Raw genomic sequence first — 18,107 nt, 5'->3', positions numbered from 1 at the left:
TGGCAGTTGTTACCGAGCGGACGATCCTAGTTAAGTACATACTGTACATACATCAAATGAAAAAATATATAAATCCTGAGCTGATTATTAGTGACCTACCGGGCTTGTCAAATAACATGGCTCATAAAATGTCTCCTTCTGGAGAGCAGAGATACTAACCCACTGACCAGAGGGCTCTCCTCCAGTAATCAGCTCTTGTTTGTACACTCACTGCAAACACACATACACACACACACACACACACACACACACACACACACACACACACACACACACACAGCTACCGCAGGTACTAATGACGCCTAATGAATGAGAGGTTAATTTGTGCCTTCGTTTTGTTCTGAACGCTCCCCTCCATCCCTTCCTCCCTTGTGGGCTGGGCTGTTGCTAGGGCTGTTGCTAGGGTGCGTCACAAACGGCATCCTTTAGATTTCCTTTATAGTGCATTACTTTTGACCAGGTCCGATAGGGGTCTGGTCAACTGTAGTGCACTATGTATGGAATAGGGTGCCATTTGGGACACAAACTAGCTCCCTCATCTACCCACGGGGTAATAAGTTGACCTTACTGTTGTTGGAGCCAGCTGCTCTCCTGTGGCATCAGTTCATCAGTTCACATGGTACAATTACAAAAAGAGAGATTGGCTGGCTGTAAAAATCACAGCTATCCTGAAATTTTTGGTACGTTGTCTTTCACTGTCAATTGTCAGTAATTTATGCTCAATTGATGCTCTCATTCAATGAAAGTGCCATAGGCTAACATTAAAGACTGTTATAGTCTTTAATTCAAGATATTTCCCCTTACCTAGAGTAAGATTAACTCGTGGATACCATTTTTATGTCTCTGAGTGCAGGTTGGAGGAAGTTTCATCAGCCAATGCTAAAGCAATGACTGGAAGTCTGCCGGAAGACCTCCAGTCATAGCGCTAATGCTAGTTAGCATTGTCCCGTGAAACTACCTTCAAACTGCACACAGAGACATAAATATTATATCCCTGACCCTGGGTAAGTAGAAAAACGACTTAATTGCCAAATTTCTCTATCCCTTTAATCTTGGTTAATTGTTGATATTGGTCTGATTCTGAATGGTTTCTGTTCTGTTCGGCCCCCCAGGTACTGAGCAGTACAGTACATACACTGGCTACGCAGAGAGCTACCCGTGGGATGGAAAACATCAGGACAAGAACCCAAGCTGCTTGCTAATCAGACAGTGATATACTGTACATATTTAGGGGATTTCACTTTGAAATGTTAAACAATATTGATTGCCCAATTTTCTGAAATTACAGGTGCATTACCGCCACTGACCTCGTTCGTCTTTCAGCCACCCACGTGGGTATAACCAATGAGGAAATGGAACGTGGGTACCTGCTTCTATAAACCAATGAGGAGATGGGAGAGGCAGGACTTGCAGCGCGATCTGCGTCAGAAATAGAACTGACTTCTATTTTAGCCCTTGGCAATGCAGTCACTCGTTGACGCGCGCGAGCAGTGTGGGTGCAATAATTTAATAATATAGATTTCTGAATTTATTTTGCAACGCTCGCGCACTCGACACGAGTGGTGTAGTCAGCCTGTAAGAAAATGAACAGAGAGCTGAATGCTCAATATGATGAGTAATGGTTTGTAGCTGGCGATTTGTGAGAATTATACTAAACCAAAAGTAGGCTACAAAAGCATACTAAACAGTAGATAACACAATTAATGTACAAAATACTTAATTAGAGTACACCATTCAGTACAAAAAAGTATAAAACACCAATTCATGATGTAACCTTTTGGCAACTTTCAAACTTAACATTGTTGTTGTGTGGGGTTGGGGCTGTGACAGCATCCCAAATGCACCCTATTCCCTACGTATTAACTACTTTTGGAATAGGGTGCCATTTGGGGAGCACACATTCTCTTCTGCGTATATCTGGAGTGCTTTAAGTGAAATGTGTTGTCCGTTTTAATGTAGACACAAATATGAACATTCTGTATTATTAATGACTGTGGAAGTAAGGAGGGGACACACTACAGCTACCGTTCTTTGATGTTATGCTTTGATCTTCCATCTGTGTGTATGTGTTGTGCCTCATGCCTTAAAATAATTATATGCATCCCTAAGAACCTTAATTGGCATTTAAGTTCAAATTAGCCTCCTCACATTGATGTAATAGCTTTAGTGTCAAGCCATTGCATACAGTCAGACAAATACAACGCAATGATTTCATAATCGCTACTGCCAAATGTAAAGTTAACTGAAATGACTAACATGTTTACTGTTCCTTAGGTAAACATTGTACTAGATTCAAGCCTGGAGGTGGAGTGTGGAGCATGTCATCTTCAATGAAAGGATATTGAGTGGTTAGGCTAGTTGGGCCTAATTATCATATTCCATGGTCATTACAATCCACTACAGTGCTACGACTATTCTACTACAATACTGCTACTACGGTACTACTTATTGCTATGACTATTTTACTACTATATTCTACAACTGTGACTATTACTACTACATTCTACTACTAATACTATCACTTCTACATTCTACTAATACGACCACATTCTACTTCTATGACTACTACATTCTACAACTGTGACTATTACTACTACATTCTACTACTATCACTACTACATTCTACTAATACGACCACATTCTACTTCTATGACTACTACATTCTACTGCTAAATTCTACTACTACTACTATTACTACTACATTCTACTACTACGACTATTACTGCTACATTCTACTATTACTACTACATTCTACTGCTAAATTCTACTACTACTATTACTACTACATTCTACCACTACGACTATTACTGCTGCATTCTACTATTACTACTACATTCTACTGCTAAATTCTACTACTACTATTACTACTACATTCTACTACTACGACTATTACTGCTACATTCTACTATTACTACTACATTCTACTGCTAAATTCTACTACTACTATTACTACTACATTCTACCACTACGACTATTACTGCTACATTCTACTATTACTACTACATTCTACTGCTAAATTCTACTACTACTATTACTACTACATTCAACCACTACGACTATTACTGCTACATTCTACTATTACTACTACATTCTACTACTTACTGCTATGACTATTATTGCTACATTCTACTACTTAATGCTACATTCTACTATTTCTACTAAATTTACATTTACATTTACATTTAAGTCATTTAGCAGACGCTCTTATCCAGAGCGACTTACAAATTGGTGCATTCACCTTATGACATCCAGTGGAACAGTAGTGCATCTAAATCTTTTAAGGGGGAGGGGGGGTGAGAGGGATTACTTTATCCTATCCTAGGTATTCCTTAAAGAGGTGGGGTTTCAGGTGTCTCCGGAAGGTGGTGATTGACTCCGCTGTCCTGGCGTCGTGAGGGAGTTTGTTCCACCATTGGGGGGCCAGAGCAGCGAACAGTTTTGACTGGGCTGAGCGGGAACTGTACTTCCTCAGTGGTAGGGAGGCGAGCAGGCCAGAGGTGGATGAACGCAGTGCCCTTGTTTGGGTGTAGGGCCTGATCAGAGCCTGGAGGTACTGAGGTGCCGTTCCCCTCACAGCTCCGTAGGCAAGCACCATGGTCTTGTAGCGGATGCGAGCTTCAACTGGAAGCCAGTGGAGGGAGCGGAGGAGCGGGGTGACGTGAGAGAACTTGGGAAGGTTGAACACCAGACGGGCTGCGGCGTTCTGGATGAGTTGTAGGGGTTTAATGGCACAGGCAGGGAGCCCAGCCAACAGCGAGTTGCAGTAATCCAAACGGGAGATGACAAGTGCCTGGATTAGGACCTGCGCCGCTTCCTGTGTGAGGCAGAGTCGTACTCTGCGGATGTTGTAGAGCATGAACCTACAGGAACGGGCCACCGCCTTGATGTTAATACAACCGCCTTGATACAACCGCCTTGATGTTAATACAACCGCCTTGATGTTAATACAACAGTCTACTACTGCTACTATTACTAGTACATTCTACTACGACTATTACTGCTACATTCTACTACTTAATGCTACATTCTACTATTTCTACTAAATTCTACTACTAAGACTATTACTACTGCATTCTAATACAACAGTCTACTACTGCTACTATTACTAGTACATTCTACTACGACTATTACTGCTACATTCTACTACTTACTGCTACATTATACTATTACATTCTACTACTACGGAAATTACTACTACATTCTACTACTACGACTATTACATTATAGTACTACTGCCACTATAACTACTACATGATACTACTATTGATACTGTTATTATTACATTCTACTACTAATGCTACTGCTATTACTACTACTACTACTACATTCTACTACTACCACTGCTGCTACTACTATTACTACTACTACTACTACTACTACTACTACTACAACATTCTACTAATGCTACTATTACTACTACTGCTACTACTATTACTACTACATTTGACATTTTACTACTACTACTACTACTACTACTACTATGTTCTACTACTACCACTACTGCTACTATTATTACAACATTATACAGCTACTATTACCACTACATTCTCCTACTACTGCTACTACTACTATTACATTCTACTACCAGTGTTACTACTATTACTACTAAATTCTGCTACTACTGCTACTACTATTACCACACTACATTCTACTACTACTGCTACTACTACTATTACATCTACATTGTACTAGTACTACTACTACTATTACTACTACATTATACTACTACTGCCACTATAACTACTACATTATACTACTATTGCTACTGTTACTACTACATTCTACTACTACTGCTACTACTACTACATTTTACTACTACTACTACTACTACCACTGCTGCTACTACTACTACCACTGCTGCTACTACTACTACTACTACTAATGCTACTACTATTACTGATACATTTCACTACTGATACATTTTACTACTGCTACTATTACTACCACAGTATACTACTACTACTATTACTACTACATTCTACTACTATTACTACTACATTCTACTACGACTACTGCTATTACTACTACATTCTACTACTACTACATTCTGCTACTACATTCTACTTCTATTATTACTACTACTACTACTTTCTACTGCTTCTTCTTCTACTACTACTCCTACTACTACTACTACAACTACATTCTACTATTACTACTACTACTGCTACTACTACTACCAAACTACTACTACTACTACTACTACCAAACTACTACTACTACTATTACTGCTACTACTACTACTATTACTACTACATTTTACTGCTACTTCTACTACTACTATTACCACATTCTACTACTACTACCACTGCTACTTTCTACTGCTACTTCTACTAATACGACTACTTCTACTACATACTATTACTACGAATACATTCTACTGCTACTACTACATTCTACTGCTACTTCTACTACTGCTACATTCTACTGCTATTACTCTTACATTCTATACTAATATTACTACTACTACTACTACTACTACTATTACTACTACATTTTACTGCTACTTCTACTACTACTATTACCACATTCTACTACTACTACCACTGCTACTTTCTACTGCTACTTCTACTAATACAACTACTTCTACTACATACTATTACTACGAATACATTCTACTGCTACTACTGCTACATTCTACTACTATTACTCTTACATTCTATACTAATATTACTACTACTACTACTACTATTACTACTACATTTTACTGCTACTTCTACTACTACTACTATTACCACATTCTACTACTACTACCACTGCTACTTTCTACTGCTACTTCTACTAATACGACTACTTCTACTACATACTATTACTACGAATACATTCTACTGCTACTACTGCTACATTTTACTACTATTACTCTTACATTCTATACTAATATTACTACTACATTCTACTACTATTACTACTACATTCTACTGCTACTTCTACTACTGCTACATTCTACTACTATTACTCTTACATTCTATACTAATATTACTACTACATTCTACTACTATTACTACTACATTATACTACTACTGCCACTATAACTACTACATTATACTACTATTGCTACTGTTACTACTACATTCTACTACTACTGCTACTACTACTACATTTTACTACTACTACTACTATTACTGATACATTTCACTACTGATACATTTTACTACTGCTACTATTACTACCACAGTATACTACTACTACTATTACTACTACATTCTACTACTATTACTACTACATTCTACTACGACTACTGCTATTACTACTACATTCTACTACTACATTCTACTTCTATTATTACTACTACTACTACTTTCTACTGCTTCTTCTTCTACTACTACTCCTACTACTACTACTACTACTACATTTTACTACTACTACTGCTACTACTACTACCAAACTACTACTACTACTATTACTGCTACTACTACTACTATTACTACTACATTTTACTGCTACTTCTACTACTACTATTACCACATTCTACTACTACTACCACTGCTACTTTCTACTGCTACTTCTACTAATACGACTACTTCTACTATATACTATTACTACGAATACATTCTACTGCTACTACTACATTCTACTGCTACTTCTACTACTGCTACATTCTACTACTATTACTCTTACATTCTATACTAATATTACTACTACATTCTACTATTATTACTACTACATTTTACTACTACTACTACATTTTACTACGACTACTACTGCACTGTCAACTCCTCTCACTGTCAACTGCGTTTATTTTCAGGAAACTTAACATGTGTAAATATTTGTATGACCATAACAAGATTCAACAACTGAGGCATAAACTGAAAAAGTTCCACAGACACGTGACTAACAGAAATGGAATAATGTGTCCCTGAACAAAGCGGGGGTCAACATCAAAAGTAACAGTCAGTATCTGGTGTGGCCACCAGCTGCATTAAGTACTGCAGTGCATCTCCTCCTCGTGGACTGCACCACATTTGCCAGTTCTTCCACCAGGGCACCTGCAAGTTCCCGGACATTTCTGGGGGGAATGGCCCTAGCCCTCACCCTCCGATCCAACAGGTCCCAGAAGTGCTCAATGGGATTGAGATCCGGGCTCTTTGCTGGCCATGGCAGAACATTGACATTCCTGTCTAGCAGGAAACCATGCACAGAACGAGCAGTATGGCTGGTGGGATTGTCATGCTGGAGGGTCATTCAACAAGCTCAGTCCGATGATGCTGTGACACACCGCCCCAGACCATGACGGACCCTCCACTTCCAAATCGATCCTGCTCCATAGTACAGGCCTCGGTGTAACGCTCGTTCCTTCGACGATAAACGCAAATCCGACCATCACCCCTGGTGAGACAAAACCGCGACTTGTCAGTGAAGAGCACTTTTTGCCAGTCCTGGCTGGTCCAGCGACGGTGGGTTTGTGCCCAAAGGCGACATTGTTGCCAGTGATGTCTGGTGAGGACCTGCCTTACAACAGGCCTACAAGCCCTCAGTCCAGCCTCTCTCAGCATATTGCGGACAGTCTGAGCACTAATGGGAGGACTGCGCATTCCTAGTGGCAGTTGTTGTTGCCGTCCTGTACCTGTCCCGCAGATGAGATGTTCAGATGTACCAATCCTGTGCAGGTATTGTTACACTTGGTCTGCCACTGCGAGGATGATCAGCTGTCCATCCTGTCTCCCTGTAGCGCTGTCTTAGGTGTCTCACAGTACGGACATTGCAATTTATTGCCCTGGCCACATCTGCAGTCCTCATGGCTCCTTGCAGAATGCCTAAGGCAATTTCATGCAGATGAGAAGGGACCCTGGGCGTCTTTCTTTTGGTGTTTTTCAGAGTCAGTAGAAAGTCCTCTTTAGTGTCCTAAGTTTTCTTAACTGTGACCTTAATTGCCTACCATCTGTAAGTTGTCAGTATCTTAACAACCGTTCCACAGGTGCATGTTCATGAATTATTTATGGTTCATTGAACAAGCATAGGAAACAGTGTTCAAACCCTTTACAATGAAGACAGGGTCCTGTTAAAGGGCTGTTTATTTTTTTGCTGAGTTTATTAATACGACATTCTGATCCTTATTGCTACTACTATAACTATTCACATGATTTGATCCAAATCAAGTGGAGGGTAATTGAATCAGAATTATTCAGGTGTCCAGTTCCTCTCATAGTACTCTCTCTCTGATAGAAATTGACAATGCGCAATCAAGACGTTACATTGATGTTGTCAAGTCTCACTTCAGAAAGCAACGGAAATACATTTGACATTTCTGACAGGAGGTGTAACATCCGAACATGGAGATCAATCTTGATTAGAGGGTTGTTTAGTTAAGTGTCACATCTGCCCTTTTAAACCCCTAGAATGGACCACTGGACAGACGGGTGTGGATGCGTCCCAAATGGCACCCTATTCCCTATGTCTTGCACTACTTTTGACCAGGGCCAATGGGAATATGGTGCCATTTGGGATGCAGCTGGGGAGGAGGGGTACTCACCATTCATTCTGACTCTACTCACCTCATTTATCATGCAACAATTGATATCCAGAGCGCCTGCTTATATCCATCATTTAATTTGCCTAGATGACTCATTTCATGTCAATCAATATCAAAAGCCCTTGTTGATGTAAATGTTCTATCGGTCTGATTGTTCTGTTTAGGTGTCATTTTCAAATATATAACATTTAAATGGCTGGAAAGAAATCAAGCTCTGTGTGAACTGTGAAGTTGTTAATACTGAGGTAAACCAGATCTTTCCTCTGGGCTTTTACGCACGCAGCATGCATTACATTGAATAATGTGCCAAGCTTTAGGCCCTGCAGGCAAATGGAATGACATTGCTATGTTATATATTTCATGTACAGTGGCAAGAAAAATTATGTGAACCCTCTGGAATTACCTGGATTTCTTCATAAATTGGTCATCAAATTTGATCTGATCTTCATCTAAGTCACAACAATAGACAAACACAGTGTGCTTAAACTAATAACACACCAATTATTGTATTTTTCTTGTCAATATTGAATACATAATTTAAACATTCACAGTGCAGGTTGGAAAATGTATGTGAACCCATAGGCTAATGACTTCTCCAAAAGCTAATTGGAGTTAGGAGTCAGCTAACCTGGAGTCCAATCAATGAGACGAGATTGGATATGTTGGTTAGAGCTGCCTTGCTCTATAAAGAACACTCACAAAATTTGATTTTGCTATTCACAAGAAGCATTGCCTGATGTGAACCATTCCTCAAACAAAAGAGATCTCAGAAGACCTAATATTAAGAATTGTTGACTTGCATAAAGCTAGAAAGGGTTACATAAGTATCTTTAAAAGCCTTGATGTTCATCAGTCCACGGTAAGACAAATAGTCTGTAAATGGAGAAAGTTCAGCACTGTTGCTACTCTCCCTAGGAGTGGAAGAATTCTAGAGTGTCAGCTAAAGACTTACAGAAATGTCTGGAACATGCTAACATCTCTGTTGATGAGTCTACAATACATAAAACACTAAACAAGAATGGTGTTCATGGGAGGACATCACGGAAGAAGCTGATGTTCAAAAAAATAATTTCTGCACAGAACAACAACATCAAAACCTCATCCCAACTGTAAAGTGTAGTGTGGTATAGTGTGGTTGCGTCATGGTTTGGGGCTGCTTTGCTGCCTCAGGGCCTGGACAGCTTCAAATCATTGATTGGAAAAATTAATTCCCAAATTTATCAAGAAATTTAGCAGGAGAAAATAAGGCTATCTGACTGTCAATTGAAGCTCAACAGAAGTTAAGTTATGCAACAGGACAACGACAAAAAACACAGAAGTAAATCAACAACAGAATGGCTTCAACATAAGAAAATACGCCTTCTGGAGTGACCCAGTCATAGTCCTGACCTCAACCTGATTGAGATGCTGTGGCATGACCTTAAAAGAGCAATTCACACCAGACATTCCAAGAATATTGCTGAACTGATACAGTTTTGCAAAGAGGAATTGTCCAAAATTCCTCCTGACCGTTGTGCAGGTCTGATCCGCAACCACAGAAAATGTTTGGTTGAGGTTATTGCTGCAGAAAGGAGGGTCAACCAGTTGTTAAATTCAAGGGTTCACATACTTTTCCCACCCTGCACTGTGAATGTTTACACAATGTGTTAAATGAAGACATGAAAACGTATAATTGTTGTGTGTTATTAGTTTAAGCAGACTGTGTTTGTCTATTGTTTTGACGAAGATCAGATCAAATTTTATGACAAATCTATGCAGAAATCCAGATATTTCCAAAGGGTTCACATACTTTTTCTTGCCACTGTATGTGTGAATGTATGGGATTTTACTGGAGTTGTCATGATTGTGTTATGAAACATACCAGTAACCTGTGACGTGGAACTACACTGAACAGTGATCGTAGCCCTGCGGCTAAATAGGCTGCTTCCTTCCGCCTTTACTGTACTTAAATGAGATATCATCTTCGACTCACTTACTGGTAGCCAGGCCTGCCATGACTGATGATCTGTTGACTTGGCATAATGTCACATCAGCATTGACCAACTGAAGGGTTCAGTTTATTTCTCACCAGTGCATTTTATATGGTCCCCATTGTTTATCACCACTGCACTTTATATGGCCCCATTGTTTATCACCACTGCACTTTATATGGCCCCATTGTTTATCACCACTGCACTTTATATGGCCCCATTGTTTATCATCACTGCACTTTATATGGCCCCATTGTTTATCATCACTGCACTTTATATGGCCCCATTGTTTATCACCACTGCACTTTATATGGCCCCATTGTTTATCACCACTGCACTTTATATGGCCCCATTGTTTATCACCACTGCACTTTATATGGCCCCATTGTTTATCACCACTGCACTTTATATGGCCCCATTGTTTATCACCACTGCACTCTATATGGCCCCATTGTTTATCACCACTGCACTTTATATGGCCCCATTGTTTATCACCACTGCACTTTATATGGCCCCATTGTTTGAGTTAATTTGATACATTTCTGGCTGCTTTTTTTGGTCTTGTTTTTTGTATATCTTCTCTAAAGTCACTCTCTCTTCCTTTCTCCCGCTCCCTCTCCCTTCTCCCTCAGGCATACTGTGGTTTCTCCCGCTCGGGGGAGAGGAGTCAGAATCTCTCTGCGGTTGATACAGGGAACTGGGGCTGTGGGGCGTTTGGGGTAACTCTGTGTAATGAAGCATTTATATAATGGATGAGTAATAATAACACTCAAAACATTTGCAAGGTATTTATAAAGTATAAATAGCCCTCATTTTAGATGAAGCCATGCAAAAATACTTTACTAATGATTAGTATATGTTTTATAAGGACCTATATTAAACATCTTATGATGACCTTAAAAATCATTATTACATACTGTAAAAGTTGTTTATAAATGTGTGAATAACTGCTTTACTAACATTACCAAAGTAAAGATTAATACATGGTGAATAAACTATTTACAAATCAATTATCAACACTTTATTACGTGGATTTTTTTTTTGGAGTGCTCCCAAAAATGGCCCCTATCAGTATAACATGAAAAACACATATTCTGAATAATCCATGAATCCTTTAAAACCCCCAAGAGTCGATCTAACATAATAAAAGAATCTCTATCAAAATCTGAACATTTAAGCTCGAGATATGTTTTTGCATTGGATGCTTATCAATCAACCACATCTGCCGATGTCACACTGACAGAGCTGGAGTGGAGTTTGTCAGACCATGAGACATCCCAAAAATCTGTCTTCTCACAAAAACTGTTTAAATATGGTTTAAATATGTGTAAAAAAAATATATATATATATATATATCTTTTGTTTTAATATATATATTTCTTGAGCTTTCTTATATCTCCTAGATACAGTGGGGAGAACAAGTATTTGATACTCTGCAGATTTTGCAGGTTTTCCTACTAGCATGTAGAGAGGTCTGTAATTTTGATCATAGGTACACTTCAAATGTGAGAGACGGAATCTAAAACAAAAATCCAGAATATCACATTGTATGATTTTTAAGTAATACATTTGCATTTTATTGTATGACATAAGTATTTGATACATCAGAAAAGCAGAACTTATTTGGTACTTATTTGGTACAGAAACCTTTGTTTGCAATCTCAGAGATCATACGTTTCCTGTAGTTCTTGATCAGGTTTACACACACTGCAGCAGGGATTTTGGCCCACTCCTCCATACAGGCCTTCTCCAGATCCTTCAGGTTTCGGGGCTGTCGCTGGGCAATACGGACATTCAGCTCCCTCCAAAGATGTTCTATTGAGTTCAGATCTGGAGACTGGCTAGGCCACTCAGGACCTTGAGATGCTTCTTACGGAGCCACTCCTTAGTTGCCCTGGCTGTGTGTTTCGGCTCGTTGTCATGCTGGAAGACCCAGCCACGACCCATCTCCAATGCTCCTACTGAGGGAAGGAGGTTGTTGGCCAAGATCTCGCGATACATGGCCCCATCCATCTTCCCCTCAATACAGTGCAGTCGTCCTGTCCCCTTTGCAGAAAAGCATCCCCAAAGAATGATGTTTTCTCCACCATGCTTCACGGTTGGGATGGTGTTCTTGGGGTTGGACTCATCCTTCTTCTTCCTCCAAACACGGCGAGTGGAGTTTAGACCAAAATGCTCTATTTTTGTCTCATCAGACCACATGACCTTCTCCCATTCCTCCTCTGGATCATCCAGATGGTCATTGGCAAACTTCAGACGAGCCTGGACATGCGCTGGCTTGAGCAGGGGGACCTTGCGTAGGCTGCATGATTTTAATCCATGACGGCGTGGTGTGTTACTAATGTTTTTCTTTGAGACTGTGGTCCCAGCTCTCTTCAGGTCATTGACCAGGTCCTGCCGTGTAGTTCTGGGCTGATCCCTCACCTTCCTCATGATCATTGATGCTCCACGAGGTGAGATCTTGCATGGAGCCCCAGACCGAGGGTGATTGACCGTCATCTTGAATATCTTCCATTTTCTAATAATTGCGACAACAGTTGTTGCCTTCTCACCAAGCTGCTTGCCTATTGTCCTGTAGCCCATCCCAGCCTTGTGCAGGTCTACAATTTTATCCCTGATGTCCTTACACAGCCCTCTGGTCTTGGCCATTGTGGAGAGGTTGGAGTCTGTTTGATTGAGTGTGTGGACAGGTGTCTTTTATACAGGTAACGAGTTCAAACAGGTGCAGTTAATACAGGTAAATGGTGGAGAACAGGAAGGCTTCTTAAAGAAAAACTAACAGGTCTGTGAGAGCCGGAATTCTTACTGGTTTGTAGGTGATCAAATACTTATGTCATGCAATAAAATGCAAATTAATTACTTAAAAATCATACAATGTCATTTCCTGAATTTTTGTTTTAGATTCGGTCTCTCACAGTTGAAGTGTACCTATGATAAAAAATTACAGACCTCTACATGCTTTGTAAGTAGGAAAACCTGCAAAATCGACAGTGATTCAAATATTTGTTCTCCCCGCTGTATACAGTACCAGTCAAAAGGTTGGACACACCTACTCATTTAAGGGTTTTTCTTTATTTTTACTATTTTCTACATTGTAGAATAATAGTGACGACATCAAAACTAGGAAATAACACCTATGGAATCATGTACTAACCAAACAAGTTTCAACAAATCAAAATAGATTTTAGATTTTAGATTCTTCAAAGTAGCCACCCTTTGCCTTGATGACAGCTTTGCACACTCTTGGCATTCCCTCAACCAGATTCACCTGGAATGCTTTTCCAACAATCTTGAAGGAGTTCCCACATTGCACTTGTTGGCTGCTTTTCCTTCACTCTGTGGTCCAACTCCTCCCAAACCATCTCAATTGGGTTGAGGTCGGGTGATTGTGGAGGCCAGGTCATCTGATGCAGCACTCCATCACCCTCCTTCTTGGTCAAATAGCCTTACACAGCCTAGAGGTGTGTTGGATCATTGTCCTGTTGAAAAACAAATGATAGTCCCACTGAGTGCAAACTACATGGGATGGTGTATCACTGCAGAATGCTGTGGTAGCATTGCTGGTTAAGTGTGCCTTGAATTATAAATAAGCCACTGACAGTGTCACCAGCAAAGCACCCCCACACCATTACACCTCCTCCTCCATGCTTCACGGTGGGAACCACACATGCGGAGATCATCCGTTCACCTACTCTGCGTCTCACAAAGACATGGCGGTTGAAACCAAAAATCCCGAATTTGGACTCATCAGACCAAAGGGTAGATTTCCACCTGTCTAATGTCCATTGCTCGTGTTTCTTGGCCCAAGCAAGTCTCTTCTTATTATTTGTGTCCTTTAGTAGTTGTTTGTTTGCAGTAATTCAACCATGAAGGCCTGATTCACGCAGTCTCCTCTGAATAGTTGATGTTGAGATGTATCTGTTACTTGAACTCTGGGAAGCACTTATTTGGGCTGCCATTTCTGAGGCTGGTAACTCTAATGAACTCTGGGTCTTCCTTTCCTGTGGCAGTCCTCATGAGAGACAGTTTCATCATAGCGCTTGATGGTTTTTGCAACTGCACTTTTACAATTTTCCGTATTGACTGACCTTCATGTCTTAAAGTAATGATGGACTGTCATTTCTCTTTGCTTATTTGAGCTTTTCTTGGCATAATATTGACTTGGTCTTTTACCGATAGGGCTACCTTCTGTATACCACCCCTACCTTGTCACAACACAGCTGATTGGCTCAAACGCATTAAAAGCAAAGAAATTCCCTAAATTCACATTTAACAAGGCACATATGTTCATTGACATGCATTCTAGGTGACTACCTCATGAAGCTGGTTGAAAGAATACCAAGAGTGTGCAAAGCTGTCATCAAGAGAAAGGGTGGCTATTAAGAAGAATCTCGAATATAACATATATTTTGATTTGTTTAACACTTTTTTGGTTACTACATGATTCAATATGTGTTATTTCATAGTTTTGATGTCTTCGCTATTATTCTACAATTTAGAAAATAGTGAAAATGAAGAAAAACCCTTGAATTAGTAGGCGTGTCCAAACTTTTAACTGATACTGTAGGACAGACACCTTTTTTATTTAACCTTTTTTTAACTAGCCAAGTCAATTAAGAACAAATGCTTATTTACAATGACGTCCTACACTGGCCAAATCCGGACAACGCTGGGCCAATTGTGCGCCGCTCTACGGGACTCCCAATCACGGCCGGTTGTGATATAGCCTGGATTCGAAACAGGATGTCTGTAGTGACGCATCTGGCACTGAGATGCAGTGCCTTAGACCGCTGCCATTCATGAATGTTGTTCAATGCGTTCCTCTGGTCTGTAGTAGTAAAGGCCTAATTCAATATTTTATCAATGCAATTGTAATATTTTAATACCTAAAATGCGAAATCAAATAGCTATATGATTCATAGTATGACCATCATAAAACAATTATATATGTCTGCTTAGAACCCCCCACCCCCAATGGATTAGACTTTAAGAATGAACATTCTTCTGTAACTCTGTGTTGTCGTGGTCCAATGTGGACTGTGCTGCTGAGTAAAGGAGAGACGAGCATGAAAAGCCAAGCTCCAACAGGTAATGTATGAGTCCCAAAGGCACCCTATCCCCTACAATATAGTGCACTCCTTTAGTTTAGTTTAGTGCACTAAATAGAGTGCCATTTGGTGCCATTTGGGACACAGGCCAGTTAGTATGGCCTTTCTTTGGTTAGTTTTGGCTACGGAACACGTTCATTTACTTAAGACCTATTTGTCTGCCCACCTCTTATTGATCAAATGACAACGTTAATATTTTTCATTAATAGGGGAATTGATCACCTGCCTCAGCCCACCTATCCATTATGGACCTACAGTGCCTTCAGAAGGTATTCATAGCCCTAGACTTAATCCACATTTCGTTGTAACAGCCTGAACAGCCTGAATTCAAAATTGATTAAAATATTTTTTTTCTCACCCATCTACACACAATACCTGACAAGAAAAAAGTTAAAACATGTTTTTAGAAATTTTGGCAAATGTATTTGAAATAAAAGACAGAAATAGCTCAATTACAGTGAATCCGGAAAGTATTCAGACTACTTGACTTTTTCAACATTTTGTAACGTTACAGCCTTATTCTCAAATGGATTCAATCGTGTTTTCTTCATCAATCTGCACACAATACCCCATAAGCAAAAACTGTTTTTTAGAATGTTTTGCAATTTTTTTTATTTTTATAACGGAAACATCATATTTACATAAGTATTCAGACCCTTTAGTCAGTACTTTGTTGAAGCACCTTTGGCAGCCTCGAGTCTTCTTGGGTATGACACTACAAGTTCGGCACACCTGTATTTGGGGAGTTTCACCCATTCTTCTCTGCAAATCCTCTCAAGCTCTGTCAGGTTGGATAGGGAGCGTCGCTGCACAGCTGTTTTCAGGTCTCTCCAGAGATGTTCAATCGGGTTGATGTCCGGTTCTGACTGGGCCATTCAAGGACATTCAGAGAATTGTCCCGAAGCCACTCCTGTGTTGTCTTGGCTGTGTGCTTAGGGTAGTTGTCCTGTTGGAAGGTGAACCTATGCCCCAGTCTGAGGTCTTGAGCGCTCTGGAGCAGGTTTTCACCAAGGATCTCTCTGTACTTTGCTCTTTCCCTCTGTCCTGACTAGTTTCCCAGTCCATGCCTCCACCACCATGCTTCACCGTAGAAATGGTGCCAGGTTTCCTTCAGACGTGACGCTTGGTATTCAGGCCAGAGTTCAATCTTGGTTTCATCAGGTATGAGAGTACTTTAGGTGCCTTTTGGCAAAGCAGGCTGTCTCCAAGCGGGCAGTCGTTTGCCTTTTACTGAGGAGTGGCTTCCGTCTGGCCACTCTACCATAAAGGCCTGATTGGTGGAGTGCTGCAGAGTTGGTTGTTCTTTTGGAAGGTTCTCCCATCTCCACAGAGGAACTCTGGAGCTCTGTCAGAGTGACTATTGGGTTCTTGGTCACATCCTTGATCTAGGACCTTCTCCCCCGATTTCTCAGTTTGGCCAGGCGGCCAGATCTAGGAAGTTTGGTGATTCCAATCTTCTTCCATTTAAGAGTGATGGAGGCCACTGTGTTCTTGGGGACATTCAATGCTGCAGAAATGTTTTGGTATCCTTCCCCCAATCCTGTCTTGGAGGATTCCTTCAAACTCATGGCTTGGATTTTACTGTGAAATGCACTGTCAACTGTGGAACCTTATATAGACAGGTGTGTGCCTTTCCAAATCATGTCCAATCAATTGAATTTACCACAGGTGGATTCCAATCAAGTTGTAGGATGATCAATGGAAACAGGAAGGGTACTTGCTTTGTCATTATGGGATATTGTGTGTAGATAAATGAAGAATTAAGCTCAGGTGCATCCAATTTCCTTTGATCATCCTTGAGAAGTCACTACAACTTGATTGGAATCCCCTGTGGCCAATTCAGTTGTTTGGACATGATTTAGAAATTACCACACCTATCTAAGATCCCACAGTTGACAGTTCATGTCAGAGCAGACACTATACCATGAAGTCCAAGAATTGTCCGCAGATCGAGATAGAATTGTGATGAGGCATATATCTGGGGCAGTGGAGGCTGCTGAGGGGAGGACGTCTCATAATAATGTCTGGAAAGGAGCAAATGGAATGGCATCAAACAAATGGAACCCAAATACAGTAGCAAGAAAAAATATGTGAACCCTTGGATTTAATAGCTGGTTTACCCTCCTTTTGCAGCAATAACCTCAACCAAACATTTTCTGTAGTTGTGGATCAGACCTGCACAACGGTCAGGAGGAATTTTGGACCATTCCTCGTTACAAAACTGCTTTAGTTCAGCAATATTCTTGGGATGTCTGGTGTGAACTGCTCTCTTGAGGTCATGCCACAGCATCTCAATCAGGTTGAGGTCAGGACTCTGACATGGCCACTCCAGCAGGCGTATTTTCTTATGTTGAAGCCATTCAGTTGTTGATTTACTTCTGTGTTTTTTGTCGTTGTCCTGTTGCATCACTTAACTTCTGTTGAGCTTCAATTGACAGTCAGATAGCCTTATTTTCTCCTGCTAAATGTCTTTCCATCAATGATAGCACGCTGTCCAGGCCCTGAGGCAGCAAAGCAGCCCCAAACCATGATGCAACCACAGCAGTGGCTTCTTCCGTGATG

The sequence above is a fragment of the Oncorhynchus nerka genome, linkage group LG28 (assembly GCF_034236695.1).
Source record: "Oncorhynchus nerka isolate Pitt River linkage group LG28, Oner_Uvic_2.0, whole genome shotgun sequence".
NCBI lineage: Eukaryota > Metazoa > Chordata > Actinopteri > Salmoniformes > Salmonidae > Oncorhynchus > Oncorhynchus nerka.
Note: the sequence above shows the minus strand (reverse complement) of the source record.